Raw genomic sequence first — 23,869 nt, 5'->3', positions numbered from 1 at the left:
CTACTGATCAATCCCACACAAAACTACTCATACCGACTCTGAAGTTAATTGACAAATCAACTGCTGCTTCTCCCAGAGTATAGATAACAACCTATACATCGAACTGGCAAAACTCAACAATTGAACCTTGATCGCAACGACCCAACCACCTCGAACTCAACATTTGCAACCTCGAAAAATCCCTGGCCATAATAAGATTCCCTGACCAACAACCCCCTGTCGTGGATGCACTCATCCTTTCATGAGCACCTGCAACATGTATCATCTCGCTCCGTACCTTACCTTGTCCACCAGTAAACCCAAGTCTCATATGCCCGAACTGCAAATCTCCGACTCTCAATCCTCAAAACCGCAGCTTGATCAGATTGTTGATCCTCCCAACAGAATAACCAGTTTTCCCCTACTTAGGGTTCAAACCAACGTTATTTGGCATACCCACACAACCACACGACCGACTGACTCTCCATGTGTACCGTTCCCAACTCAAGGAACGTGCCATGCAACACTCGATAATCTTCCGGATAATGACCAAATAACTCCAAATACCCCGAATCTCATATGAAAACCTCGGAATCCTCCTAGTGTGACTGCCTCTAGTCACCTCCAGTCTCATATCGACACACCACCGGACATCTCAACTATCCCGAAATTAGTCGTGAACCTCAGATGAAATAATGGACTATCGCACACCTCATCTCCGATTCCTCAATCAACATCCCATCACATAAATTATCATAGAAGCAAAAGACCTCACTCTCACAGTTGAGATCCAACATAACCAACGAGGGCCACCGCCCCGATATACTTCTCTTGATCACCCAAAACTGCTGCTAACGTGTGCCTTACCATACTCGACTAAGGCATATCCTTGGTATCATCTATCTCCATCCCCACTGATGGCATCTCTTATAGAATAAGAAATACCTCGCAACAGACAATACTACAAAATACAATTGTGAAAATATCACAACCACATGCTACCCCACAGGGCTCACCTACGAACTCTGCAACCGGAAGCTCATTATCTCTTTTACTCCACACCGGAAACGGAAATAGCGTAACCCTCGTCATAGAAAACGACATCTCAACCATTGGCCGATCACTCAACCCAGACCACAATCCTCCGCAACACATCATCTCTGCTTTCCTCGAGCCCTGCGACTCCAACTGGCACTTCACAAGTCATGTTGCTCAGAATCTAGACTCAATTTTCCTCGCAAGATACACTCCATTGAAACTCCACTGACATGGCCCTCTGGCCCCATAGTTTAACATATCCATTCACAGTCTGAACAACCATCATCAGATAACTGGTAAAGATGGAAGCACCCTCTGTTACGAATCATGGTACCCAAACCATGTTATCTCCTCTCGAATCCGCTATTTAGAATCTCTGGAGTTTTCCTTGTTTCGAGTATGGGTCCTCTGCTTTCAGTAGTACAGGCCCATACTACCTTCCACATATACCCATACTTCCACACGGATCGTCCCAGATCTCCCAAGTAGCTGTTCAACCTTCTCGATCACCCAATCCCATTACACCAGCTCGCTCCCCAACGTATGCTCACCTCTAATATCATACTTATCGGGCTAAAATTACTCCCTAGGCTCTCCTAGGCTCTCATACTTCTCTGCCATCAGCTGCTGAAGAACTCCTCATGATGCCAACCATCTACTTCCTGAATATCGTCATATTGACTTAGTAGCTGACTCTCATCATTAAAGAGTTCCACAAAGCACAAACCAAGCAACATTCGGGCATCGAATACTCTCCTCCAACACATAAAGCCAATCTAGAATACAACTCCACTTGCTCTATCCACCACTCAATAAGCACCACCGAACTAAGGCAATCCCACCTCTTGTGGGTATCTAACTACTCTCTCAGCAGATTCCTCAAATGCTCATCTAGGTATCTCTCCTAGATTATTCCTTGACTCAAGACCCTCTCTAAAAGATTCCTGCTAGATACTCCTACTCAACACATACATAGAGCAAATAGCAGATAATATCAATTAATAGCATTCCCTAGGCTAAGGCATCATGAATCAGGCAACTCTAGCCCTACTTTCTGAAATACCTAGCCTATTCTCTAGCATGCATCTCTAGTATCTCATATATATCTCATAATGTAAACAAGTAATGTTATTTTGGGAAATCATCACTCGGGCTCTGGCTGATTGTACACACTGCTCCGTCTCGTTTTCTTTTTAACTCTTACTCGTTTTAGAAAAATCCATTTCTTTTAAGAAAATTTTCTCAAATCCTCAGTGTGAGTCCAGACATACCCGAGAGTACATCCGAATCCCTCAAACCAAGGCTCTGATACCAACTTGTAACGCTGTAATTTTTTTAACAAAATTTTCATTTTTAATTCTCAAAATAATTCCCATATTTCCACATCATCACATAAATTGTAATTTATTTTCAAAACAACATCAGATTATCCCAAAATCCTCAATTCTCTATCAGCTGACAGATGTGTACAATCGAGCCTTCGCCTTCCCGAGATCTACAGAAGTACCTGAAACACATATCACATAACACGGTAAGCACGAAGCTTAGTGAGTTCCCCAAAATACCACACACAAATAATTAGCCTCTCATGGCTATATCTCGATAAGGACCCTTTGGTCATGTGTCTCAGTGAAGACCCTCCGGTCCCACTGCTCGGGTTGGACCCTCTGGTCCTATCTCAATAATGCACATGATAATATACAACATAAATCACAAGACAGAATGCATGATATCACATATCCCAGTATGAGCACATAAGATTAACATATACACAGAATAATATAACAACATAAGTCACAAAGACAGTATGCACGATAACACATATCACCGTATAAACAAATAAGACCCTCAGGTCAATAATGTAAATAAGACCCTCCGGTCAATAACACGAATAAGACCCTCCGGTCACACATAAATTACCACACAGGTAAGTATAGTGAGAAGACTCACCTCGGAGGATGAACAACTCCTATAATTGCTGTTGCTGCACACCGGTCTCTAACACTGAGCCAAACCCACAATTAACCCAATTAAGATCTAAGACCAAACCTCACTCATTAGGTCTAAAGATAGCTCACTACCCGGCCCACAATTAACTCAAGCTCATTGGGCCCACCAAGGCCCAATAGTAAATGGACTCTCCCAAGGCCCAAATCTTAAACTTAAGTCCAAATGGCAAGTCCAACACAAAGGTCCAAGACATACACAATATTCCTCTGATCAAAATCTCCAGCAAAATAGGCCCAAAAATCCAGACCCAACACTTAAGGCCCAATGTGGGTTTTAGCCCAAAAAGCCCACAACAAGATTACGCAGGGCGTACCTCCTTTGGTACGCTCAGCGTACGCACGAATCCAGATCGGGCCATCGGGGACACTTGTTCAGTACGTGGGGCGTACTGGATTTACGCTCGGCGTACGTCCAGACTTTCTTTTTCCACTCTCATGGTCTTAACCCGTTAAGACCATAGCTATGCTCTCAAATCTGGACTCCCTAAAGGCTCATACTCCATAAAGTTCATGACTTTAAGCCTTTGCATGGCTGATAAAGTCCCAAACCCAAATACACTCACTCTTTACTCCCAAAATGCTCATATCTCATGTATGGAGAGATCTTGACGACCAAGATCTCATTTTTATGACTCCAAACGACTAAAAGCATCTACAAGGACAAGTATTGTACTCTGGAGTTGATCAAACTCATAAAGTTCCAAGCTTGGGACATAAAACCCTAAAAATGGACTCAAAACAAGAACTAGCACAACAATGAGCAAGTTTCGAACTTGATACCTCTGGAAGATGCACCGACAAGTGTATAACTCAGATCCAAAAGCTAGATGCTCAAGCTATTCTCTTTGAAGGCTCCTTCTTCTTACAAGGACAAACATAACAACTCATCACCCACTAGATCCACACAAGAAAGCCACCAAGATTCAAACCTTATGCTTTCTGGAGCTAGATCAATATGATTAGGGCTTATATCCACAAGCACCAAGCCAAGCAATGCTTCTTCAAGGAACTCTTTCTTCCACAGTAAGCACCAAAAACTTCACTAAATCACCAAAAAGCTCAAGAATCACTGCAATGGAGGCTTAGGGTCGATTTCTAGGGTTTAAAGGGATGGAGGCTGAAGATATTAGGGTTAGGTTATGAGATAAGGAGCTTAAATAGGGTCCAAGACCCCAAAATAGGGTTCAGGTCTTATTGGCGTACGCCCAACATATATATGGTACGCCCAACGTAGTCCGAAGAACATTCGCGACCATCCTGGTCAGTACACCCAGCGTACTCCAAAGTACGCCCAGCGTAGTACCTTCTTCACTAGTACGCCCCGCGTACGCTTTGTGTACGCCCAGCGTACTCGGCTAAGCCTGAAACCACGAAACTTCCGAAGGCCATAACTTCTTTGTTATAAATTCGTTTACGACGATCCTTATATCCATGAAAAGGTAAAGAGAAGCCCCGTACTTCTATCAACTTTATTCCTACTAAATCTCACTCGAACTCAGATCTAAAAATCATGAAAAGCCCGCACCAGCGCCTTTAACAATACATTTGGGCTCTAAAGCACAAACCAAACTCTTTTATCACACAACCTACCTTACCCACAACCCAAAAAGGTCCTAAAACTTTCTCCTTCAAAGCCTCAAAACCTTCTCATACTCGGATTAAGGCCCACGTGCCTTAAATCACAAAACAATCCGGAACAGGATGTTACATATAATTGGTATGTACTTGACCCGAGAGTAGCATGGTCCATTTGGGTTGCATTCACCAGAACAATAAGATAGGATGGATATTTTAGGAAGAGGTTATTTATGATTTACTAATATATTATAAATATAATATATTAATTGAGAAATCATATTACTTAATTAGTATTGATCAAGAATTAATTTGGGATTAATTTAGTGATCAAAAGAGACAAATTAAATTAGCGGGGACTGATTATGTAAATTAGTGATACATATGGTTTTGGCTAGTGGTACATGATGGGCTATGTTGATGTGAAAGTCCATGAAGAGTTAGTCCATATGAGTTATGGATCATAAGCCTAAGTGTAAGAATTAGGGTTACATATGACTCTTGGAATTCTAACACTATATATGTAACCCCTTGGACCCGAAAATAGGATGCACAAGTGATATAGCAAGAGTATAGCCAATTTTAGGGTGTTCCTAACCTCTCTCTCAAGTCCTCCATTTGTTGGTGGTGTTTTGTGAAGCATTTGAGGCATCACACTTGAGGTGCTAAGCTCTTAAAGGCCAAGTAATACAAGCTACATAAAGAGGTAATCATCTAACTAGTTTTTACGATTCATATATCAAGTTGTATGCTAGATAGGCTTCATGCATTGGGAAATTGAAATTTGCATATATAACTAGAGAAAACTTAGATCCAAAGCATTAGGGTTGTATGTGCACCATAGGGATGTTATAGTGCTCAAAACCAATCAGTGGTATCAGAGCCTAGGGTAGTTTTCTGTTATATTGTTGCATTGTTAATTGTTCAAAGTTAAAGTAAATTGAAAAATGATTTCTACCAGACTCAACCCGACGAGTACATTGAAGAACTCGACGAGTTCATTATCTGACTCGACGAGTTGGACAGTCTATTGGCAGATTTTCGGGTTTTTTGGCCTATATTGGATTAGGATTAGTACCACAAACTGTTTTGTATCATAAAATCTGTTTTTTTCTGATATGGTAGTGATTATCCTCATCCAATTAAAAGATAATTGTCAAAATTTCAAGATTATTGTTAGTTTATATGATAAGCTAACTGTTTGTAAATTTTTTATTTGATATTATCTTGCATTATGAGTTAACAGAGATCAATGATAAATTATATGGTAATTTTATTAGTTAAATTGGTCTAAATGTTTTTTTTGAAGAGTTTCATAACTTGTCCTCAAGTGATGGAACATGAAAAGTCACATTCATTAACACATTAACTCCATAAGTTATGGAAACCAAAAGTTTTGAAGAGTTACAAAACTTTCCCTCAAGTTTTGGAATTTGTAAAAGTCTCACTTATGAAACATTTAATTCCAAGCTCTAGAATTTAAAAAGTGTGTGCGCTCGACGTTGGTTGTGTTCGGATTGGTAAGCAGCGGTTGAGATAGTGTCGGAAGTGCAGTAAGACTGTGAGATAGCCGTAGCATTCATTAGCGGCCAGATAGCGGGGGAAAGTATTGTACGACTGCGGGGCAGCCGTAGCATTCTTCATGTGGCCAGATAGTGTGAGAAAGTGTTGTTTGACTAAGGAATAAGCCGTAGCATTCACAGATTCAGTCATATAAGCTAGGCCCAGGTGGGTCGGATCGTAGGGTCGTGGAAAGGCCACATCGTGATAGGAATCAGGAAAGGATAGGTCGATGGGATTCAAGTTGGGGTTAGACCTGTGTAGCCCTAGATAGGTGAGACCTGTGGGCAAGGCCGCTCCGTGATATAGTTTGGGTAGGACCCGTGGGCGAGGCCCGTGTGCTTATATCAATGTAGGTGGGACCTGGCAGAGACCGTTGGTCGAGGTATGGGGTCGGGGATCCCATGATTTACAGATGAAAGAGTGGCAATGTTGATAGGGTAGTTTCGATAGTCGAAGTTTTCTTCGGAAGTCGTTGGGAGCAACTGAAAGGGTGTTCATTGGCTCAGCAACCGGGTGAGAATCCGATATTCCAGATAATTGACAGATAAGTTGGGACCTGGGAGGTCTCAGCTCATTCGGACAGTGGATAAGAGACTAAAGGATGTTTGGGCAGAAGTAGTGATGTGAGGATTCTTGTGTGTTGAGTAGCTTGCTGATCGGAAGTGATAAGTCACTTGCAGCGGGATTAAATAATCTCAGAGTAATGGATTTGACCCTGTTGCGCAGCTCTCGTATGAGTCTAGCCGTTCCAGGGATAAATCTACTACTCGAAGGATTATCTGAGCCTTCTGTCAAGTATAATTTTCCTGCAGATAGTTATGCGGGGGAAGTCGCTCAGGGAGACAGACCAGTATGGGATTCAGACTCTAGGGAGGCAGAAGTGGTTTGCGGAAGCTCGATGTTCACTTTCTTCGGGATGGAAGTTTGGTTTGGCTTTCGGTTGTCTCGAGAAGATTGTTTTACGCATAGAATCATCGGTTGTGTTCCTTAGATCATTTGTTGGGATATGGGTGTTAGTAAGGAGAGATTTCGAGGAAGAAATCTAATTTAAGTGGGGGAGAGTTGTAACACCTAGTTCTGAAAGTGATTTGTTGCTAGGGGTTGTGGACCAATCATCAGTTGTCATAGGGTTAGGGCCTTGGGAAAGGAAGGATTTGGCCAATTTCGGATGTGGGTATTAGGGTATACGAGATCCAAGTGTTTGATTGTGACTTCGGAGGCCAAGCGCATACTCGTAATTAGACATCTCGGTCTTCTAGGGATTTTGGGTTCTTGTTCGAGAAGTTTTAGGTAATGAGGAGTTGTTAGAAGCATAGGGCTTCTAGTCACCTTTTCATGGATATAAAGTTTGTCGAAACGGACTTAGAACGAAGAAGTTATAGCACTTTAAAGGTTTTAGCAGATTTAGCCCCTAATGGAAATGTTTGGCAGATAAGTCTCATGCATGTAAGGGATGCATGCACGTGTTTGGCTGGGAATGCCCAACGTATAAAGTTGCATGGTCGCGGGTGGGTTGTGAGTACATCGGGCGCACTAAGAGGTACGCGGGGCGTACTCCCTTTAGACTAAAACCCTAAATTTTAGGGTCTGGCACTATATAAGGAACATTATGCCTCAAAGGCTAGCCTCCCTTTCACCCTAAAGAAGCTACTACGAAACCCTAATCCATACTTGAGTGATCTTGGAGCTTAGGAGGTCTTGTGAGAGCATTTTGGTGTTTTGGATCCATTCTCCAAGGAAGTGAAGAACAAAGCAAGGTGGTGGTTCAAAGGAGGAGTTGTAGATCTGGGATTGTTGCCTCATCTCAGACCATTTCAAGGTATAAAGCTCTGAACTTGGTGGTTATTCTCTTAGATCTCTTTTAGGATTGGGTTTATGGACTCTTTTGGTCCCATGGATGAAGCCCCTTGTGTCCATGTCGTTTTTGGAACCTAGAGTTGCCAATCTTAGTGTTATTTGAGTTCTAGAATCAGAAAGTTTCCATCTTGAAGGTCTTAATGGGTTCATGCATGAGTTAAGGTCACTTTCATGGAAGTAGAATGCCATTTCTAGAGTTTAGGTTCGTTTGGGGCATGCAAAGCCACCAACTAATCGAATTGACGGATTAAGACCCTTTAATGGACTCAGATCTGTGATTGGGACTTCAGGTCTTAAAGGATTAAGCTCTTTTTGGGATTTTGGCTTAACAGGAGAGTACGCTGGGCGTACAAGCCAGTACGCGCAGCGTACAAGCCAAACAGCCTGTACGCTTAGCGTAGAGCTGAGTACGCCCCACGTACTCAGTCAGTGGACTAGTTGTGTTTTGGGCCTCGGTTTGGGCCATACATTAGACTCCATAGCTTTGGGCCTAGGTGGGCCATCAGAAATTAGATAATTAGGGATAAGAATATGTTTGGGCTTTAGGGTAAGGCCCATTAGAGGGTTGGGCCCAATTTAGAAGATTGGGCCATTAGTGGGCCACTAGTGGGCTTGGGAAGTCTACCTAGTATTGGGCCTTTCATGTTATGGTTTTGGGACTTAGGCATGAACCAAATTAGATCAGGGGTAAAATGGTCATTTTACCCTAAGGAGGATTATTGGTTTTTGGACTAAGTCTTATTTTGGTAATGGTAGCTCGGGGAGTCGAGGGATCAGCAGTTCGAGGATCTGCCAGCTAGCAGCCAGAGGATTATCCATGAGATTCAGCTTTGCGAGGTGAGTTTCCTTTTGTGTGAACGGGTCTATGGCACCAAGGTCGGCCCGTATGTATGCACGTAGGATTTTATGTTCCGGACTAGAGTCTGATGCCAGGCGGTGCCCGAGGAATGTATTACATGTATGTTTCCGGACTACGGTTCGATGTCGGGTGGTACCCGAGGAATGTTTATGCATGTTTAGTTATACTTGTTGTCTGTGTGATACTTGTATGTGCCTGGTAGGGAGGTGAGTGTGGGTGGGGGCCCATATCTCATCACTAGCTGAGTGTGGACGGGGTTCCATATCTCATCATTAGCAAAGTAGGGGCGGGCCCATGATAGACGAGACCTTAGGAATGGAACATATAGTACTATGTATGATTCTTTATATGCTAGCATGATTATATGATATTATTTGTATGTGTATAGCGGATGGGGCCTAGTGACTGGCGGGGCCTGGGAGAAACATATATGTATACCGAGTGGGGCTCGTTGCCAGGCGGGGACTGATGTCGGACACTATCCGATGTCGGGAGAGGCCCAATGAAGGGGACGGGGGCCCATTAGGTGGTTATGTGTATGGTATGTGGTAGGTTGGGGAACTTACTAAGCTTCGTGCTTATCGTTTTCAGTTTTGGTTTCAGGTACTTCCAGTTGCAAAGAGAAGGGCTCAGGATGACTTCATTGCACACACCATGATGTTTAGCCTGGGATGTTTACTCAAATGTTTTGATTTGAAAACTCTGATAATAATGTTTTGAAATACTTTGACTCAGGTTTTGATGGAATGGTTTGATAACTATGGTTTTATTTAATGGTTTAAAACGAAATTTTTGGATTCTGGTTTATGGGTGTTTCAAATGCCCTTTATGTATTAATTTAATGTTATTATTGTAAATATAAATTTAAATAAATGGTTTGTGTGAAGATTTTATTATTCATTTGGTTGTTGTAATGCCCGTGTTTCTAGCCTAAGCATTAGTGTGATGATGTAATAGTTAGGGTCAACAATTGTAACCTATTTTGAAGTAATAAAGAGGAATTACGTGAATATTATGTGATTTATGTGCATTATACTTATTTATAAGATATAATAAATTAATAATGAAAATAAGCGTAAATAATAAAACAATAGATAAACCCAATATCTATGAAAAAGTTGTAGTGGTCGTGACAAGGAAGTTATGATTTTTCTAAGATTTGGCATAGCAGTATGCAGCCCGGATTTCGAATATTAGATCGACCGATTTTTAGCCGACACAACCTAAACGAGAATCGAAGATCTTGTTGATAGGATCTCAACGATAAAAAGACAGACGAAAACGGACGTCGGATGACAAAGTTATGAATTTTTAAAAGACTTTACCTGTCAAGGCATGTTAAAAATATAAATTTAAAAATAAAATCAAAAATAGCCGACGGAGTCTAAACGGAGTTGTAGAGTACGTCCCCACCTACGTGTGGATATAAAAAACGTCGAAAACGGAGCTCGTATGCGAAAGTTACGGAATTTAAAAGGTCGGAAGTGGCTGATGCGAGAGGACAAGTATACGCCCCGCGCAAAAAGCCCTAAGCCCCGCGTTCTTGCATACTAGGCTCTGGATCATCCACGTCATCCCATGCGAAGGTTGACACATTCCCCCTTGTACGTGCAGCGTACTGGGAACGCGCAACGTCCCTCCGAGGAACGCCATGCGCACCGAGGATCAACCTCCCTATAAAAGGGGTGCGAGGGTTGCTTTCTTTTCTCACACCAAAGCCTATCCTTCTCTCTCTAACCTCTCTCTAAAGCCCTCCAAAAGCCCTAGTAACTTCTAAGTGCTAGAGGAAAGCCACGGAGCGCCAGAAGGCTCCGAAAAGAAGAGCTTTTCAGCTCGGAAAGTTCTGCCCCCGCAGAGCCCGGTTTATAGCCAAACCCTCGGTAAGTGAGATATGCTTACCCTACTTTAAGTATAGCTTATGTTTAAATTTATTATCGTTATTAGGAACTTATAAATAATATATATTATAAAATATGATGTAAATAGTGTTATTATAATATCTTTTAACTACTCGCGGTACGGGGAATCGGGTTTGAAGGGTCGCATGGGTTGTTGGATTTCAGAAGTGCTATAATGCCAAAATGGTCCTGCCCTCCGGTGTTTCATGTCTGCCCCCTGTCTGTACATAGTGGTTGAAAAGTATTGTTTAACACTTATAAAAACAATATCGCTCGTAAATAGTCCTGATAAGTAAATCTAGTGGTAATAATATTAGGTTTCGTCGAAGGAAATTATATTGTTAGAAGCGAAGCGTTGTCCGAGTTCGGAATCACCAGTTTAACAAGTGAGTGCATAGTTACCTACATCTTACACATAGATATGAAGTATTTAATATAAATTACATGCAACGTGTGCATATTATCTTTGTTCTTGATATCTATGATGGATGAACAATTTATACATGTTTTAATTGATTTAAATTGTATATGTATTTTATATCTACAAATATGTTGGGTAAAACATGGGTAGATGAAAGAGTTGATGTGTGATGAAATAAAATGATGAGAGGCCTCGATGTTTACGATGATCCAGTTATCTAGCGGAGTATAGATGACGACCATGGACTATTCTAGACAATCCAGTGGAACGCTAGCAGGCTCGCGATTTGTAGGTGTTTATTTGAACTACGTGTTCACCAGCTGTACTCCATCATCCTCATGGTTGCCTTATTTGACATAAATTGTTGAGGAATCCCCTAAGCAGTTTTATCACCCTGATGAAAATCCTTAGGCTAGGTCCCTTATAATAGATGTTTTAGGGACGTAAAGTGAGGATAACGGGGACGGGTAATCGGGTTGAATGGTTTGATGAAATTAATAAACTTATTTATTGTGGGTTGAAAACCCTATGTGCTCACCAGGCTCCCAAGCCTGACCCACTCAATTTCTTATATTACAGGTAGTGACACAAGAGCATAGATGTGATGACTTGATGAGGGATTATGGATTATAGGCCAGTAGATATGAATAAATGTTGCAAGGCATATGTTGTTCTGTTTATGCTTTTGATCTGTATTGACAATGACATCCCTAGGTTTTAATATAATGAAATACATTTCTTCGGAAATGCTTTGATAAAATCTTTATCATAATTTTGGGAACAAATTCTGCAACATTTTTCTTCAAAAGGATACTCTGACTTTCAAATAACGAATAAACAAATCGGTCTTTTCTGGCCGTGAAAATGGGGATGTCACAGTTGGTATCAGAGCATTAGTTTTGGCGAACTAGGAATTTGTAGAATTTCTAGACTTAAACTTAGAATGGTAAGAAATGATTGTGAGATGATTGTCTACTATATTTTAGACACAAGCACTAGCTTATTATAGGAAAAATGCCTAAAATGCTTTTATGTCATAAATGATTTATGTTATAGCTATAAAGATGCCTTATATTCTATTATTTCATTGGATCTATGGTCTGTTGCCGACCGGATCTAGAAACTTTATGTGTTCAGGATTCTAAACGTTTAATTACTGTATTAGAACTAGCATGTAACATTTCAGAGTGACAAGGAGAATTTAAAACGTCTATCGTAAATAAAGACCTAAATTCGCCTACTTGGGAACATATATTGTCATGGCAAGAACCCGAAGCGGATTCGGAAACGCAAATGGAAAGAGGAATCAGCAGCCTCAACCTCAAGTGATTGAGCGTGCACCAGAAGTAGTATCACAATGGCAGGAGTACCAGCCATGATTCGGGCTATGATGGACGAACAGAGGGAAGAGGTGAGGAAAATGTTGTGGAATAATAGGGATGAACTTACGATGCCTATTGAACAACCATAACTAAATGACGGACAATCAGAATAAGGGAACTACAATAGAGTTGTTGGTCAAGCTGAACCGCCAGTGGTTAGAAGGAATAACCGAGATGAAAGAGTCGAGAGGAATGGATGCAAGTATAAGGACTTCATAACTTGCAAGCCATCGACTTTCACAGGGAAAGAAGATCCAATCGGAGTAATGGACTAGATCTCTGAAATGGAGCTAGCATTCCTTACATGTGGTTGCAAGGGCAAGCTACAAACCACATATGCAGTGCGTCAGTTCAGAGGTGGCGCTGTTCGCTGATGGAACACTCTGGGGAAGACCATAAGCCCCAATGAGCCACTACAACTGACGTGGGTAGAGTTCTTGGTGCAATTTAAGCGCAAGTTATGCTCAGCCCAAATCCTGCTAGAGCTGGAGAACCAATTCCTGACGTTGAAGAAGGGCAGCATGTCCATTGATGAATACACCAATGCCTTCACATACAAGATGGAGTTTTCTTTGTCCATCGTCCCTGACGAGATGAAAAAAATCGATAAGTACGCAAAGGGACTTCCATGGGAGTACGCAGTGCCAGTACGCCAGGCACCTACTCTTGATGCAGCTATCTGGGCTGCGAAGTCTGTTGAGGAGATGATCAAGGGAAGAGCCGCCAACAAGGTTGAAGTTGGCGAGAAGAGGAAGTTTGAAGGATCTTCAAGGTCCAACAAGAAGAGCAAGTCTGGTTCAAGGAAATTTGGATGAGGTGAAGCTAAGTGGTGCAAGAAGTACAAGAAGAAGCACTTCAGGAAATGTAGCGAGGAGGTGACTTGCTAAAAGTGTGGAAAGACTGGGCATTAAGCTAACAAGTTCACATCCAACAAGATGGTGTGTTATGGATGTAACGAAGAAGGGCACATTTCGAAAGACTGCCCGACGAAGAAGGAGGAAGAAAGGCTAACACTCCACCGAGGCCGAAGGCGAGAGCTTTCTAGATGACCCTGGAAGCCGCAAAGGATGTAGCAGATGTCGCTTCAGGTACCTTCTTGTAAATGGATTGCCTGCCAATATATTGTTTGATTCCGGAGCAAATTACTCCTTTATATCACACAAATTTGGCAGAAGACTAGAATTGTCGTTAGATAAACTTGATAATGCTCTAGTTGTTGAAGTTTACAGTGGCAAATTCATACCTGTTAGCGATTGCATTAAGAACATCGTCATCAACTTGAATGGGAATAAATTCCACAAGGAGTTGTTTCCCATTGAGTTGAATGGTTTCGACAGCATACTGGGAATGGATTGGCTTAGTGCGAATGATGCTGAGATACTATGCAAGAAGAAGATGGTGAGAGTAAACCCATCTGGAAAAGAGTCATTTATGGTGTACGGAGACAAACGCAAAGTGAATTATGGAATCATTTCCCTGATGAAAGCCAGAAAACGTTTGTCTAAAGGATGCACATCGTACTTAGCATTCTTGATCAATGCAAAGAAAAAGAAAAAAGAGATACAAAGAATACCAGTGGTGTGTGACTATCCGGAAGTCTTTCCCAAAGATCTTCCTGGATTTGCCCCTAATAGACAAGTAGAGTTTCGGATAGACTTGTTGCCAGGATCAACACCAATAGCGAAAGCACCATACCGATCAGCACCGATGGAGATGAAGGAGCTTATGATGCAACTTCAAGAGTTGTTGGACAATGGTTTCATTAGACCTAGTTCATCACCCTGGGGAGCTCTAGTGTTATTCGTAAAGAAGAAGGATGCAAGCATGAGGATGTCAATAGAATACAGATAGCTGAACAGGGCAACGATGAAAAACAAGTATCCATTGCCAAGGATTGATGACCTGTTCGATCAGCTGCAAGGTTCGAGCTATTTCTCAAAGATCGATCTTAGGTCAGGATATCATCAGCTAAAGGTAAGAGAGCAGGATATTGATAAAACTGCATTCAGAACGAGATATGGACACTACGAGTTCTTGGTTATGTCGTTTGGACTAACCAACGCTCCAGTTGTATTCATGGATTTGATGAACAGGGTTTGTAAACAATTCCTTGATAAATATGTGATAGTATTCATAGATGACATTATGATTTACTCAAATAGCTAGCAAGAGCATGGCAAGCATCTACGAGAAGTGTTTGAAGTTTTGAAGAAGGAGAAGTTGTATGCAAAGTTCTCCAAATGTGATTTTTGGATTCGAGAAGTCCAATTCTTGGGTCATGTGGTTAACCAGGAGGGATAATGGTTGACCCAACAAAAATTGAAGTTGTGATGAAATGGGAACGACCAAAAAGTCCCACGGAGATTTGAAGTTTTTTGGGATTAGGTGGATATTACCGAAGGTTTATCCAAGGCTTTTCATCGATAGCTTCTCCATTGACAGCTTTGACCCATAAAGGAGCTACATATACATGGAGTGAGAAACATGAAGAAGCATTCGAGAAGCTAAAGAAGAAGTTGTGTAAGTACCAATTCTTTCATTACCTGACGGAGTTGAAGACTTCGCAGTCTATAGCGATGCATCTGGAGTTGGGTTAGGTTGTGTTCTGACCCAAAGAGAAAAGGTGATAGCATATGCATCTCGACAATTGAAAGAGCACGGAAAGAACTACCCCACTCATGACCTGGAGTTGGCAACAGTAGTATTTGCATTAAAGATATGGAGGCATTACCTCTATGGCACAAAGTGCAAACTTTTCACTGATCATAAGAGTCTTCAGTATCTCTTTAATCAGAAGGAATTGAATATGAGGCAACGACGTTGGCTACAGTTACTCACAGATTACGGCTGTGAGATACTTTACCACCCTGCTAAAGCAAATGTTGTAGCTGATGCTCTAAGTTGAAAAGTAAACCTTGAAAGAAAAAGGCCAAGAGCGTTAAGAATAGAAGTTGTCTCGACAATTGTGAAAAGCATCAAGAAAGCTCAGGAAGAAGCTTTGGAGAAAAATGACTGAAAGGAAGAACGTTTAGGAAAAACGTTGGTATTCTGTACAAATAATCAAGGGTTGAAGGTATTCCAAGATAGGATTTGGGTACCTAAGATGGGCGGAATAAGGGATCTTTTGATGGAAGAAGCTCACAAGACCATGTACTTGATGTTGGATAAGGTGTCTAAGTCCATAACTATATTTGAGATATACTTGACCCGACCCGGCATGGTCCATTTGGGTTGCACTTCACCCGAACAATTTATATGGATAATCTTTTGAGAATAGTATAAGTTATGATTTATTAATATATTATAAGTTCTAATATATTAATATGAAATCATATTTTTTAATTAGTATTGATCTAGAATTAATTTAGAATTAATTTGGTGATCAAAAGTGTGACTAATTAAATATGGGCTCTTGTATTTATATAGTGTGGGCTAATGCTTATTTAGAATGGGCTAGGCTTGCATGGTAAGTCCACGGATAGTCCATGGAGCTTTAACCCATGAATCTCATGGAAATGAAAGGTCATGGGTATTAGGGTTTACATGGATGTAACCCTAATCCACCACACTATATAAAGGAGTCCTTAACACTTGAAATGGCACTAGTGTGTGTGTGAGCAAAGGAGGCCGATTTCTACAAGTTTTCATACTCTCTTTAAAGGTTTCAAAAGTTTGTGGTGATTTGTGACTTCCATTTGAGGCATCCACATTATTGGTGCTAGGTTCTTAAACTCCAAGCAATCAATCACTACTAAAAGGTATGTAATTCTACTAGTGTTTTATGATTCAAGTACCCCATAACATGCTAGTTAGGAAGTAAATCTTGGAAAAAATATTATTTGCATGTATCTTAGATCAAACATAGATCCAAGGTTTCTAGGGTTGCATGTACACCATAGGAGTGTTAGAATGCTCAAAACCATTCAGTGGTATCAAAGCCTAGGCTTGTTTGCTTGATACTTGATGCTACATGTTTTTTCCAAAGTTGAAATTCTGCATTTTTTGCATCTGACTGCTCACCATGACGTGGCAGTCTTTACCACGACGTGGTGATGCCCATGTATGCATAATTTCGGGGTTTTGCTTGGTATTGGATGAGGATCATTACCCTAAAATGTTTTTTGAACCTTAAAACCTGTTTTTGATGCGGTACATGCTAATCCAATTTCAAAGGTTATTATCAAAATTTCAAGCTTTATATGTGTTTTTATGATTCTGGAAATTATTGATATGAATGTTCATGAACTTATGAGTTTAGAAGATCATATGAGTTATTTGCAACTTGCTTGGTAGTTTAATTCTTGATCTTGATGTGTTTTAATGGAATCCATAATTTGTCCTCAAGTTATGGATTACCAAAAGTCTTTCTTTTAAAGTCCATTAATAAACACATAGGTTACATAAAATGAAAAGTCTCTCATTTTAATAAACCATTAACTCATAAGTTATGAAAGATGAAAAGTTTTGAAAGTTACAAAATTTTCCCTCAAGTTTTGGAACATGTAAAGTCTCACACATTTTAGTAAACTTTAGATCCAACCCCTAGAATTTTAAAAGTTAAAATTCAACCCTTATACTTTATACTATCATAAGTTAATAATATATATATATATATATATATATATATATATATATATATATATATATATATATATATATATATAAGTACAAGTCGTTTTACCGTTAGTAGACCTCATTCACGAAGCCGGTCTATAAGGGGGGTATAAGGTTGTTGCCTATAAAATGGCAGCTTAATGGGTGTCCACTCTCACCCACCACTTCCTTGACTGGTGGAGGGTCGTTAGCCGAACGGGTAGGACAATGACTTTAATCCTCATTAAAAGTATGATGAATGTAAAGTAACTAAATGTTTTTATAAATTCCCAATCTTAGTTACTTTAGGAAAATGTGAATAAGGTGCTAACCCATGAAATTACACTTTGCACTTTGATTAAGTCGTTAGTGGAGCGTGTATGGTTAACCGGCACACTAACCTGGACTTAACAAGGTAGGCAAAGGGTGGCTTAAGGTTTAACATAGGTCGGTGGAGCGCGTGTGGTTAACCGGCACATCGATTGACTGATAAACATTAAGAGTACCAAGTAATTTGCATGGTTACTTCACACCTTCTTTTGTGATCCTCGGCATCCCAGTTACAAAACTTGAAGGGCACACTCGAGACTGAAACATGCCATTGAAAAGTTCAATGAATCTCAAAGAATCTAGGAGTTTCAAAACCAATTAAAATGTAACGCCCTGTTCCTGGTATGCATTTAAAACATTATTTTCTTCTTATTTTAGAAGCTACTCGACGAGTCAGTGGCCCTAACTAGTCGAGTAGCAGCAGGTCAGCACGTGGAGTTGGCGTGGCGACTCGACGAGTCCATATTCCGGACTCGGCGAGTCCGCCAGTCTGGGTGAAGCCCTAATTTTAGGGAGTGTACCCTATTTAAACACCATTATAGCCCCAAACCAGCCTCCTTCACCTCTCAGAGACTTATTCCCGAAACCCTAGCCTCCTTGAAGTGTGTGTGAGTGATTTTTGCCCTTGTGAAGGAATCTTGGTGCATTGTTGAGCAAGAAGAAGAAGGAGAAGGTAGAAGAACTCAAGGAAGAAGAAGTAGATCCAGATTATACTCCTCTTTGGCCATCCTTTCTGGTAATAAATCTTTCATCTTGGTTATTGTATTGCTAGATCTAGTTTGTCCCCAAATTGATGGTTTTGAGCTCAAAAACCCCAAATCCCTAGTGATGAAGCTTTGTAATCAAGCCATATCTCGGATCTAGCCTCTCTTGAGTTCCAGGAGCTCAAGAAGGCCACCTTTTGGCAGCCATGGCCTTGTTCTAGACAAGTAACCCCCATTATAGCCAAGTTTGAGTGTTATTGATTCATTGCATCATAGATACACGTAAAGTTAGCAACTTTACGTGTTCAGATTGTCCCAGAAACCCAGATCTATGAATTGGATGCACTGAAACTGATTAGAATCGACTGAATAGAATCTGCATGCAAAGGACTCGGCGAGTCAAGACGCGAGTCTTAGATTCCCTGTTCGGTAGAAGCGAGTCTGTTTAGCGAGTGGAGTAAAGACTCAGTGAGTTAAGACATGGATCTGAGTGTAAAGGGACTCGGCGAGTCTACGTCCTGACTCGGCGAGTCCAAGACAATCTTCTTCCCACAAGAACAGACTCGACAAGTTGTTCATACAACTCGGCGAGTCATAGACTGGACGTGTTCATATGATGAAGGAGGACTCGACGAGTTGTTCATACAACTCGGCGAGTCAGATAAAGGTTGGCTCGATGTTATTATAGAAGGAGAACTCATCGAGTCTTTGCTAAACTCGACGAGTAGAGTCGGGAAAGGGAGTAGAAGGAAAGATAGGGACTCGACGAGTTAGCGGCCCAACTCGGCGAGTCAGGTCAACGGATTGTTGACTTTGGCCAGGGGGTAAAATAGTCATTTTACCCTAAGATTAGTTATCAGTGTCTGATTAAGTATCTTTTGGGTATTGTAGCCGGGGAGTTACCGGAACAGCAGTCAGACAGTTCCCGAGCAGTATTTCAGCAGCCAGCCTTACGAGGTGAGTTTTCCTTCCAGTAGGAACGGGTCTACGGCCACAATGCCGACCCGTTTAGTTAACAGTAGTTCCGGACTACAGTCTGATGCAGTAGTTCAGTATGCTTGGTGTCTTTGTGATACAGGCATGGTATGTGTTATGTGTTCCGGACCATGATCCGATGCAGTATGCAGTATATGTGTTCATATTATATGCTATGATTATGTTATGCTATGTTCAGTCAATTCCGGACTTCGGTCCGATGCAGTTCCGGACTTCGGTCTGATGCAGTTCCGGACTTCGTTCCGATGCAGTGGGCAAGGCCCCAGTCAGTTCCGGACTTCTATCCGATGCAGTTCTGGACTTTGGTCCGATGCAGTGGGCAAGACCCTAGTCAGTTTCGGACTTCGGTCCGATGCAGTTCCGGACTTCGGTCCGATGCAGTTCCGGACTTCGGTCCGATGCAGTGGGCAAGGCCCTAGTTAGTTCCGGACTTCGGTCCGATGCAGTGGGCAAGGCCCAGTATGTGCTTTATATGTTATTGTATGGTATGTGGTAGTTTGGGGGAGCTCACTAAGCTTCGTGCTTACAGTTTCACTTTTGGTTTCAGGTACTTCAGCTAGCAAAGGGAAGGGCTCGGGATGATGGCATGGCACACACCATAGTTTTAGCCTGGGAGTTAGACTCTGATATTTTGATATGATCTTGACACTAGTTTCGATTTGATAAATTTATTATGACATTTTGAGATACATGATTCATGGTTTTAACTTTTAATATTTGATATTATGGTTTAGTAAAGTTTTCAAACAAAAATTTTTGGGTTGTATTTTTGGGATGTTACATAAAACCTAATAATGTATTTCGTTTTTCATGGTGGAAATTGGTGAATCGTCATTCACCTACCTTCAAATATTTTATAGCTTGGATTACGGCATCCCTCTTCTAAGTTATAAAATATTGTGTTGGGTCCTAGCCTTAATATTACATTTGGGTGTCTTATTAAGGACTATCTTTATATCTAATCTAAACTTGTCTTTCTTCTTTTCAGATGTCTTCCAACAATGCTGCTTCTGGCTCAAACCCTACCGGCTCCTTCTCTGTCATGAACCTTTGTGGGAGAGTCATATTCGATGGATCCAACTTTATGGATTGGATCAGGAACATCAGGATGGTCACTCGGTATGAGAACAAAGAATATGTCCTCGACAAGGAGCTTAAGGAATTTTATGAGTCGTCTACTTCTCCTGACGAGATCGCTAAATACCAGGCACATGAGAGAGATGCCACCAAAGTGCCATGTATCATGTTGGCCACAATGACAATTGAGCTCCAAAAGTCATATGAGGACTATTACCCTTTTGAGATGCACCAGGACTTGATGGACCGCTACCATCAGAGTGCTCGTCAAGAGCGGTATGAAATCATCTCCTCCATGATAACAACTCGAATGAAGGATGGTAAACCCATCATGGGCCACATGCAGAAAATGCAAAGGTATGTGGACCGTTTGCTGAAACTGAATGTGAACTTCCCAGAGGAGTTGGCAATTGATATCATTTTGCACTCCTTACCTTCTTGTTATGATCAATTCCGAATGACATACCATATGAACAAGGAGGAAGTTACACTCAGCAAACTTCAAGGACTTTTGAAGACCGCAGAAAGTGGTCTTAAAGGTAAGTCGGTTGTTACTACTCCTACTCCTACCGCGGCCCCTGTCTTGGCAATCGGGCAAGGCAAAGGAAAGAAGAGGAAGAGCCCTTCGAAGGGTACCAAGGGAAAGTCCCTTGATGGCTCCTCTTCAAGTGGAACCAAGAAAGGTTTTGTCACTCCTTCTGGTAACCCTAAAGAGGTTGAATGCTTCTATTGCCATGAAAAGTCGCACTGGAAGCGAAACTGCCCGAAGTACCTGCAAGATGTTAAGGATGGGAAAGTAAAACCCAACCATGCAGGTATATACACTATATTGTCTAATAACTCACCCTATTCTAATTCTTGGGTCCTTGATACATGTTGTGGTATTCACATATGTTCTGATTTGCAGGGACTAAGAAGAAGTGAGAATGTGGAGCATGGGAAGATAAACTTGATCATGGGGAATAGGAAAGTTACACCTGTCACCAAGATTGGAGTTTATTCTTTGTTGCTAAGTAGTGGGTTAACATTAGATTTGAATAAATGTTGTTACTCGTCTGAAATGGCGAGAAATATTATTTCCTTTCATGGTTTGTACAAACAATGTTTTACCTTTTCGTTTGATAATGAATGTGGTGGTATTAATGCTTTCTTTAATAATGTTCTTTATTTTAAAGCATTACCTATGAAACTGTGTCGGTTGTAGATAACCTAGGAAATAATGTGTTGTGTATCGATTCTTCCACTAGCTTGGATAAAGCATCATTATGGCATTGTCGTCTTGGACATGTAAGCAAGAAACGCATAGGCCAACTCCAAAAGGATGGAGTCTTGGAGTCATTTGACCTAAAGTCAGATGATAGTTTTGAATCTTGTTTGCTTAGGAAAATGACAAAGTCACCCTTCACCGGTACTTGTGCTAGGGGTGAGGGTTTGTTGGACCTCATACATATTGATGTGTGTGGACCCTTCAGAACCACCACAAGAGATTCTAACCGTTTCTATGTGACTTTTACTGATGATTATAGTAGATATGGATATGTCTACTTAATCAAGCATAAGTCAGAAACCTTTGAAAAGTTCAAGGAGTTTAAACAGGAAGTGGAGAATCAGTTGGGCAGGAACATTAAGATGCTTCGATCCGATCGAGGTGGTGAGTATCTTAGTACAGAGTTTCTTGAGTATCTTAAGGAATGTGGGATTGTCTCACAATTGACACCTCCCAGGACACAGTTGAATGGTGTGGCTGAGAGGCGTAATCGGACCTTGTTGGATATGGTTCGTTCCATGATGAGTCGAGCTTCGCTACCAATCTCATTTTGGGGGTATGCCTTAGAGACTGCCGCCCATATCCTTAATCTAGTCCCTACAAAGAAGGTTGCCAAAACACCTCACGAGATGTGGACTGGAAAAGTTCCCAATCTGGACCACATCAAGATCTGGGGTTGCGAGGCTTCCGTGAGGCGCGAGACTCATGATAAGCTCGAACCTCAAAGTGAGAGGTGTATTTTGATTGGCTACCCACAAAAATACTTTGGTTACCTCTTCTACAGACCCAATGATAATGTGGTCTTTGTAGCAGGGAGATGAGTCTTTCGAGAGAGAGAGAGAGAGAGAGAGAGAGAGAGAGAGAGAGAGTTCATAAGCCAAGGAAACAGTGGGAGGAAAATTTACCTTGAAGAAATTCAAGAGTCAAATGGTGAAGGAACCTCAAACCCTAGCAATCAACCTGAGGAGGAAACTCTTGTTGATCCGACAGATGAGTCTGTACCTCTGAGCCGTTCCACGAGAGTTAGGAATGCACCTGAGCATTACTATAGTTTCCATATTACTGCTGAAGGTGATACACTTATCAGTGATAGCACACTGTTAAGTCTGGATGAACCTAACAGCTACACGAAAGCCATGGCAGGCCCTGAGGCTGCTAAATGGAAAGAGGCTATGGACAGCGAGATACAGTCCATGTATGACAATCAAGTTTGGAACTTGGTTGACAATGTACCAGCTCGAAAGACAGTCGGGTGCAAATGGATCTTCAAGAAGAATACCGACATGGATAGTAATGTACACACTTATAAGGAGTGACTGGTTGCAAAGGGCTTTTCTCAAACTCCGGGAGTTGATTATGATGAGACCTTTTCACCAGTAGCAAAGACTAAGTCTATTAGGGTTATGCTAGCCATTGATGCATTTCATGACTATGAAATATGGCAAATGGATGTCAAAACCGCTTTCCTTAATGGAAAGTTGGTTGAGGATGTTTACATGAGTCAGCCAGAGGGTTTTGTCAGCGCAGAGTACCCTAATAGAGTGTGTAAGCTTGAGAAATCCATCTATGGATTGAAACAAGCACCTCGCAGATGGAATCTTTGTTTCGATGAGAAAGTCAAAGAGTTTGGCTTTTCGAGGAGCGAAGAGGATTCCTGTGTATATGTCAAGGATAGTGGGAGTATAGTTAGCTTTTTGGTATTGTATGTGGATGACATACTACTCATAGGAAATGACATCCTAACTCTGCAGGAAGTGAAGTCCTAGCTTGGGAAGTGTTTCGCTATGAAGGACCTTGGAGAAGCTGCCTATATCCTAGGGATAAGGATTTTGAGAGACAGAAGTAAAAGACTAATTGGACTTAGTCAGAGCACCTATGTGGATAAAGTGTTGAAAAGGTTCAACATGCAGAACTCCAAGAAAGGTGAGTTAGCGATCCAGAGTAAAGCCAGACTGAGTAAGACTCAGAGCCCGAGTACAGAGGTTGAGATAGCAGAGATGAGTCGAGTTCCATATGCTTCCGTTGTAGGCTTGATCATGTATGCTATGACTTGTACTCGTCGTGATGTGGCCTTTGCATTGAGCATGGTCAACAGATATCAGGGGAATCCTGACAAGGATCACTGGAATGCGGTAAAGAACATTCTCAAGTACCTGCGGAGGACTAAGGACTGGGTTCTTACCCTCGGTGGGGGTGATGACTTGAAAGTAGTAGGGTATAGTGATGCTAGTTTTTAGACTGATAGGGATGATTTCCGCTCTCAGTCAGGCTAGGTCTTTACCTTAAACGGAGGAGCAATTTCTTGGAAAAGTTCCAAGCAT

Source organism: Lactuca virosa, chromosome 4 (genome assembly GCF_052849685.1).
Source record: "Lactuca virosa cultivar CGN04683 chromosome 4, Lactuca_virosa_CGN04683_v6, whole genome shotgun sequence".
Lineage (NCBI taxonomy): Eukaryota > Viridiplantae > Streptophyta > Magnoliopsida > Asterales > Asteraceae > Lactuca > Lactuca virosa.
The sequence above is the reverse complement of the archived record's forward strand: the minus strand, read 5'-3'. Positions refer to the sequence as shown.